This window comes from Furipterus horrens, unplaced genomic scaffold (assembly GCF_987537825.1).
Source record: "Furipterus horrens unplaced genomic scaffold, mFurHor1.1.pri manual_scaffold_4, whole genome shotgun sequence".
Lineage (NCBI taxonomy): Eukaryota > Metazoa > Chordata > Mammalia > Chiroptera > Furipteridae > Furipterus > Furipterus horrens.
In genome coordinates this window covers 122,040,415-122,048,610 of record NW_028327174.1, presented here as the reverse complement: position 1 = coordinate 122,048,610, position 8,196 = coordinate 122,040,415, and the positions used below count along the sequence as shown (strand labels likewise).

The 8,196-nt window shown below is 42.0% G+C and overlaps 2 pseudogenes; one reads left to right on the top strand and one right to left on the bottom strand.

Moving 5' to 3' along the window:
- Positions 1-570: 570 nt before the first annotated feature.
- On the top strand, positions 571-1,350 carry LOC150012780 (small ribosomal subunit protein eS6 pseudogene; annotated as a pseudogene).
- A 4,471-nt stretch (positions 1,351-5,821) lies between these two features.
- On the bottom strand, positions 5,822-6,698 carry LOC150012779 (large ribosomal subunit protein uL10 pseudogene; annotated as a pseudogene).
- Between the last annotated feature and the right edge of the window lie 1,498 nt (positions 6,699-8,196).

Below are 8,196 nucleotides of genomic sequence, written 5' to 3'. Positions count from 1 at the left end.
TTGTAGCATTCCCAGGACAGGTCCTTGTCCTCACTGAGCTTCCCTTCTGACCTCGCTGTGCATTCATTCAGCAGCCACCAGCTCCTGGTGGCCGCTTTGGTGAGTGTGCTATGCAGGCACCATAAAGCAGCAAAGAGTCACATCTAGGTCTTGAGCACATGTGCTCAATAAAGACAAGGACATTTCCTAATTTTGTGAAAAGAATGCCCTTAGTTTTGTGTCAAAAAAATAGCCTAAGAAGTTCTAAGAAATGTAGACAGTCTCAAATGTACCAAATCCTCTAAGGCCTGCTCTAGCCAGTGGTTCTCAAAATGTCCTCCCTTTCACTAGCAGCATCAGCATCAGCATTAACTGGAATTGGTTTGGGCTGCAAAATCTCTAGCTTACCCCAGTCTAACCGCATCAGAAACTCTGGAATGGAGTCCAGGAAATGATGCTTCAAAAGCCCTTCAGGTGATTCTGATCCAAGAAAATGTTGAAAATCACTGTTAGACCATACTTTAAAAAAATAGATAAAAAATATTTATTGTTCTTTTTCGTGGCGCCTTGGAGGCATTTGGATGCCTCAGGATGAAGCTGAACATCTCTTTCCGAGCCACTGGCTGCCAGAAACTCATTGAAGTGGACGATGAACGCAAACTTCATACCTTTTATGAGAAGCGTATGGCCACAGAAGTTGCCGCTGGTGCTCTGGGTGAAGAATGGAAGGGTTATGTGGTTCGAATCAGTGGTGGGAACGACAAACAAGGTTTCCCCATGAAGCACGGGGTCTTGACCCACAGCCACGGCCACCTGCTGCTGAGCAAGGGCCATTCCTGTTAAAGACCCAGGAGGACTGGAGAGCGAAAGCGCAAATCTGTTCAGGGTTGCACTGTGGACGCCAACCTCAGCGTTCTCAACTTGGTCATTGTGAAAAAAGGGGAGAAAGATATTCCTGGTCTCACTGATACTACTGTACCTTGGTGCCTGGGGCCCAAAAGAGCTAGCAGGATCTGCAAATTTTTCAACCTCTCTAAAGAAGATGATGTCCACCAGTACGTTGTGAGAAAACCCCTAAACAAAGAAGGTAAGAAACCTAGGACTAAAGCACCTAAGATTCAGCGACTCATTGCTCCACGTGTCCTGCAACACAGACGTCGGTGCATTGCTCTGAAGAAACAATGTACTAAGAAAAATAAGGAAGAGGCTGAAGAATATGCTAAACTTTTGGCTAAGAGGATGAAGGAGGCCAAAGAAAAAATGCCAGGAACAGATTGCCAAGAGACACAGGCTGTCCTCTCTGAGAGCTTCTACCTCTAAGTCTGAGTCCAGTCAAAAATGAGGTTTTCTAAGAGTAACAAATAAATAAGAACTAACATTAAAAAAAATATTGTTTTAATAGTTTTCTCATTTGAGCTCTACTATGACAGTGCAGGCAGCATTGCAAACATTATGCTCATGAAAAATAAAATAAAACAAAAACAAGGCAAACTTAGGCTCAGAGGGGCTAAATGAGTAGCCCCAGATCACAAAGCTAGTGAGCATCAGAGATGTAGTGTTCTGTTTCTTTGCTCCTTCCAAGCTCTCTCTCTTTTGTTCTTTCTCAGCTCTTGCTTCTTTTATCCACAATCTATACACTGGAACTGAGATGCCTGCCTTAAACCCTCAGATCAATAGGGGACAGAATTTAGAAATGATAGCTGTTATATTGATATTGGTAACAAAAATCTCCAGTGTCAGAACTGTAAGTTCCTTTAAGTGAAGAGTGTAGAGTTGCAGTTCATTGTTTCTGTCTTTAGCAAGAAGAAAGGACTTTGCAAAGTGGGAAAATATTAACTACAAGTGGCCTTCCTGGTTATTTAGGGGTCTGACTGCTGTTTCCAGGATCCTTCACCAAGGCCTGGAGCTCAGTGCCTGCGCAGTACCAGAAGGCTTCCAGAGCTGCTGACCGGATAGTGTGGTTTTTATGATCCACACTGCCATCTTCTGGCAATCTCACCGATAGCCAGCTGTTCAAGTTTTAGTGCCAATATTCCAAATCAAAGATGGGCCCCCTTAGCTCCACTGGACCTATTCCAAGGAGCTGAAATGATGATGATGGTGATAAAATGCAGAGAATTCTAGGGTTTACAGCTATTCTCACTGTTTTAAAAGCACTTCCCATAAACAGTATAGCTGATCAAACAGTAAAAGAGAAGAAAATACATAAGAGAGTTGTCACTATTTTGGAAAGGTGGGAATGGATGCAATGGCTGTGGTGCGGAAGTGAAGAAGACTTGAAAGTACACAATCCACAGTGATTGGCTGTGAATCATGAGTACTCTGAAAACTCTCTTCTTTGCTTTCCAAAATGTGTACAATAACAGGTGTGGGCATTATCATGAGCTATATTAGCTTTCTAGGGCTGCCCTAACAAAGTACCTCACAATGGGAGTCTTAAAACAACAGAAATGTATTGTCTCACAGTTCTGGAGGCCAGCATACTGCAAGCAAGTTGTCAATAGGGCAATGCTCTCTCTGGAGGCTCTAGGGAAAGAAAATCTGTTCCATGTCCTTCTCTCAGCATCAGGTGTCACCGGCGGTCCTCATCATCCCAATCTCTGCCTCTTCCATCATCATGTGGTGGTCTCCCTGTACTTCTCTGTCTCTTCTCTTATAATGACATTAGTTATATTGAAATAGGGACACACCCTACTCCACTATGACCTCCTCTTAACTAATTACACTTGCAATGATCCTACTTCCAAATGAGGTCACATTCTGAGGTTCTGGGAAGCACTTGGGCATTGGGCTCAGATCCTGGCTCAGCTACTAATTAGCTGTTTAGCCTTGAGCAACCTATTGGCTCTTTCTGAGCATTTATTTTCTCATCTATAAGGTGAGGACCAACAGCACAGGATTTAGCTCAGGAGACAGTGGGTTGTAGTTAACTGATTCTTCCTCCTATAAGTGATAACGATTGGGTCTATTTCAGTCTTATATGGTTACCTTGGAAGAGACACATTTTAAAATCTGAGAGTGCCTGTAGCTTCTTCTTCCCTTCCCACTCCCACCCCCAGCACCCAGCTCTGTGCAAGCCTGACTTCAGGACTCAACTCCTTGACTCCAAATGTGTCCAAGACCTTGTTGTTAAGATCTACTGGGCAGAAAGCAGCTCCTTCCTCAACCTGAGCAATCTTCTCGTCATTAAGATTGGTTATTGAGAACATAGAGACGTTATCTGGTAAGGCCATGATATTGACTTCAGAAATCATTAACATTTAAGATGCATTCATTTTCCAATAAATTAGAAGCTCAAGAGACCAGGACTTTCTTATGGAAGGAAGGAGGTTGACCCTGAGGGGTACATTTTTACCTGAAGGGGGGTAGTAAAAGTGAGTTACCTAAGAGCTTCTTAACAGTAACCAATTTGCCACCTGAGAAAAAAGGACCCGAGCCATCAACTTTGGTATTTATATGAGCAAAACATTCCATGTGCTTCCCTGAAAATGTCCATGTGGCTCTGTGTATACATGTGTTTACAGAACGTGTAAATAAATATGAGCAGAATACGAACCACATGTGCCTGTGTTTATAAAATATGCATCCACTTATGCTAATGAAATTACTTCCATCTGAGAACAAAGTTATTATCTACAGAAGTACTATGAACTAGGGAGATTACTGGAGTTTTTGTCCTCACACGTGAAGAAACTGAGTCACTAAAGTAATCTTTTTGTCATCAAAGACAGGGAATGTGACTTATGTCAACAGTGAAAACCTTATTGTTTAAGGAGCATATAAGATAGAAAGAAAGTTACCCCCCAGAAATCCTATTTTCTTAACAAAGGAACTGTAATTTCAAAATTCACTTCTAGTTTTTGATGTAATTGACATGCTACGCACTCATGTATCCAGTTTCAGCAAACTTCTCCAAGCTGCCCAACAGCTGGGTGAGCATAAAATCTCTGGGGAGCTTAAAATGTCTAAAATGCATATTTCTGAATCCACCTCTGAAGAGTTTAACGAAATAGGTCTCAGTGAGTATCAGAACCTGCGTCCTTAGCAAGTGCCCTAAGCCAGGTGGGGCAGGGACATGCTTTGAGAAATGTTCCTGTAATATCCCAGAAGTGGAATGAGGAGCAGTTGTCTTTTTTTTAAAATAATGGGCGTGGGGGCAATGACTCAGTGCAACCTCTGAAATCCAACTCCATTGGTGGCTCACAGATTTGACGGTGGCTCATGGATTTGACATTGCAGAGTCCCAGGCAGTGAAAATATAGGTCTGCGCAGGCCAGGCCCTTCTTCAGACAAATCACTTCATGTAGCTACAACTGCTTTCTGAACCAAAGCCCACCCTTGGTGAAACAGAGCTTAACATTTCAACCATGGGTTGTGACCTCATGGTACCAATTTAATGGGTCTTGAGTAACATTTTTTTTTTTATCTTCATCCGAGGACATTTTTTTTTTTTTTTTTTTTTTTTTTTGCTTTTAGAGAGAAAGGAAGGGAGCTAGAGAAACATCGATGTGAGAAAGAAGCATCAATTGGTTACCTCACATAGGTGCTCATGATCAGGAATAGTAAGTGGCCAGATCTGGACCAGGGATAAAACCTGCAACCTACATATGTGCCCTGACTGGAAATCAAACCCGCAACCTTTCAGTTATGGATGATGCTTCAACCAACTGACCCACACTGGCCAGGGCTTCAGTAACATTTTTAAAAACTTTTGTTTTTAAAATAATTAGAGATACAAAAGATGTAGCAAAAATAATTCAGAGAGGTTCTATGTGAGATCCCATGCTTCCCCTAAGAGCAGCATCTCACATAAGTATAGTATCTTATTAAACCAAGGAAATTGACATTGGCATAATACATTTGACAACTACAGATGAGTGACCTTGCTCAGACTTCATCAGCTTTCACACACACACATTCATGTGCATGTATTTAATCCTATCATATGTGTAGATTTGTGTAACTGCCACCACCATCAAGATACAGAGCTCTCCTTCACCACAAAAGTTGATGCTACCTCTTTATAGTCACCCTCTTCTCTGCCCCCCACCCCATCCTGTTCAGACCCCTGGAAACAACTGATCTGTTCTCCATTTAAGCAACACTTTAAATAATGAAACAGAACAGAGCAAATGGAAGATAAGAGAAAATATCAGAATACATTTCAAACTGGAGGGGTAAGTATTGATTTGGGGAACTTCTGTTCTGTTATACATGCATATGTATATGCATTAGGTTGTGTTAGAAAATATTTCTTATAGAGAGTTGAAGGTAAAAGAAAAAATTGAGAAATGCCACAATACAAGACAGCATGCAGCATCAGCAAAGTCTCCCCACCTCCTTGGGGCCCAGTCACGGAGTAGAGGCCGTTTTCCTCCCCTGAGAGCCACTGTTGTCCTCCAGGCCTTTAACCTGCTTCACATTTGGATGTAAAGTCACCATCTGAACCCCAAGTGTTTGGATGTTCCTGCTCAAGCCTCCGGAAGGGGAACAAAGGGAACAGAAGAGGTAAAGGGGCTTAAGGACTATACGAGGCTTCCCCCAGCCCAGCCTCCTCTGTGGCTTAAAAGCTAACAGAAGCCAAGTGATAAGCCCCTCAGCTCTGCTGACTCGCCAAAGGCATTTCAAAGCAGCAGATAATGATGCTCCTGGGACATTTTTTTTCATCTATGAGCCATTTAATGTTGTGCTGTGCACACACGGGCGATTTCAGAAAAACCTGATTTATCACAATTTTAAATAAAAATATTTGTTAACCTTTTTATTAACTTCAAGAGAACTTAAGTCTCTATTTTCTTGTTTCAAAAATAAAGTCAGCTGTGTTGGTGTTTTTGGTGATTGGTTAGAGACAGAATCCCATGTTCTTGTCCCACTCCTCTGACTCTTCCTTTGCTTCCACGTTGGCTGGGGCTGTGGCAGCAGCAGGGGCAACAGTCGTGGCAGCAACCATGAGGGCAGCAGCTATAAATGCAGATGAATCAACCAAGGCGGCCTTTAACTTTTCAGCAAGTTGGAAGGTGTAATCCGTTTCCAAAGGCAAAGCCAGGACCTACTTGTGTTCATTGATAGTAGAATGGGGTACTGATGCCACAACTGGGTAATCAATCTGCAGACACGCCCCGGCAATACTTCTGACACTGCGGGAAGCAAGAATGCAGAGCCTCCTCTGGGATGTCAAGCACTTCTGGGCTCTAGTTGCCACCATTGTCAAGCACCTGCTGACTGATCAGCTCAAGGGAGAAGGGGGAGATGTTCAGCAGCATGGTCACAATGGCTCCCACTTTGTCTCTGGTTTTAAAAGCTGCATGTCACTCAGGATTTCAGTGATGTTTCTGCATATTTTAGCGGTGATGCCTAAAGTCTGGGAGAAGGAGGTCTTCTTGGGCCCAGACCAGTGTTCTGGGCTGGCACAGTGACTTCACGTGGGGCAATGACACGAGCACAGGCTACAGCATATCCCTGATCTCAGTGAGGTTCTCCCTGCTGCACGGAAAACCTACATTCCCCCGGATAGGACGATACAATTTCTCCAGAGCTGGGTTGTGGTTCTAGCCCATGAGGACCACAAGCTTTCCTGCTCAGGGATGTGCAGATCTGCTGCATCTGCTTGCAACCCTCATTGTCTGTTCCCACAATGAAGCATTTTGGATAACCACCTATAAACTAGATGATCTGAAAGAAGAAAAGGGCTTCCAGGAATTCCTGCCTTCCCTGGGCATCATGGGGGTGCATTTGGGATTGTCACACAGGTGTAAACAATGTCATTCTCACAAAGGCACTTGGTAGGAGGAGGCAATAACATTCTAAATAATATATTTCATATTAGTAACGGATAATATTTTGTAATATTACAAAAATACACCTGGCTAGGAAGTAAATGGATGGATGCATAGATGAGGTTCCCACTGATTTTCTTTCCTATTCCTTATTTCTAATGAATTAGAGCATTCTGAATCAAAAGCATAGGTCATCGCAAATGGCAAGTGTTTGGTGAATTTGTCAAATCCATTCAAAAACTATGGGAAGCTTTCTCCCTAGGATGTCTCTTAGAACCGTGCAGTTGTTAATGGGCTTGTCCTGCTCAAAAACTGAGAGATGGACTGTTTCAGCCCAGGAGATAGTGGTGAATGGATAGGGGCCTAATTCATTCTTAAGTTGCAGATAGCTCTGAAAATAATTTATTCATGTTCTGTTACAACATTGGGACATGAGTTTTAAACATGCTCAACCATATGCCATTGATCTATTTCACCAATGAGTGAAGAAAATCACCTAGAGTTGGGAAGTGTCCCGCTGTCTGGGCCTGAGGCATTAGCAATACAGCTTGGTTGTCTTACGAAGTCTGGACAGCCTATTCTAAATGCTAAGAGTTTTTATAGTTTGGTCCTGAAGTGATTCATTCAGGTCTTTCAAGATACTGAAAATTTGTTGCCAGATGTCACTTGAGCAAACATCCTGAAATCACAGAAATGACCTTTATTACATTACCATTCTTCACTTCAAAACCTCATGTGAGCATTCTTTACTTTGACAACCATAATAATTCATTTTGGAAAAGCAATGTCTCATGTTGGCTACTCCATTCTTCCCACAACAAAAATTGCACTGATCATCCAAATGCACATACTGCAAAAAAGGACATGCATGTGGATGATCAGTGCCATTTTCTTTTTTTTTTTTAACTTATAAATCCTTTAATTTTATGTAAATTTGGTACAGAATATTTTTTTATTCTCTCTCTCTTTTATTAGTGCTACTTTCATTGTTTTCTTTTTTAAATTATATTTTATCAATTATGCTATTACAGTTGTCCTGATTTTTCCCCCTCTGCCCCCCTCCACCCAGCACCCCCTACTCCCTCAGACAATCCCCACATCATTGCTCATGTCCATAGGTCATGCATATAAGTTCTTTAGCTACTCCATTTACTATACTGTACTTTACTTTCCCATGGCTATTCTGTAACTACCTATTTGTACTTCTAAACCCCCTCATCTCTTCACCCATTCCCCCATGCCCCCTCCCACCTGGCAACCATCAAAATGGTCTCTGTATCCATGATTCTGTCTCTGTTCTTCTTGTTTGCTTACTTTGTTTTTTAGATTTAGTTGTTGATAGATTTGTATTTTTTACCATTTTATTGTTTATAGTTTTGATCTCCTTCTTTTTCTTAAATAAGTCCCTTTAACATTTCATACAATAATGGTTTGGTGATGA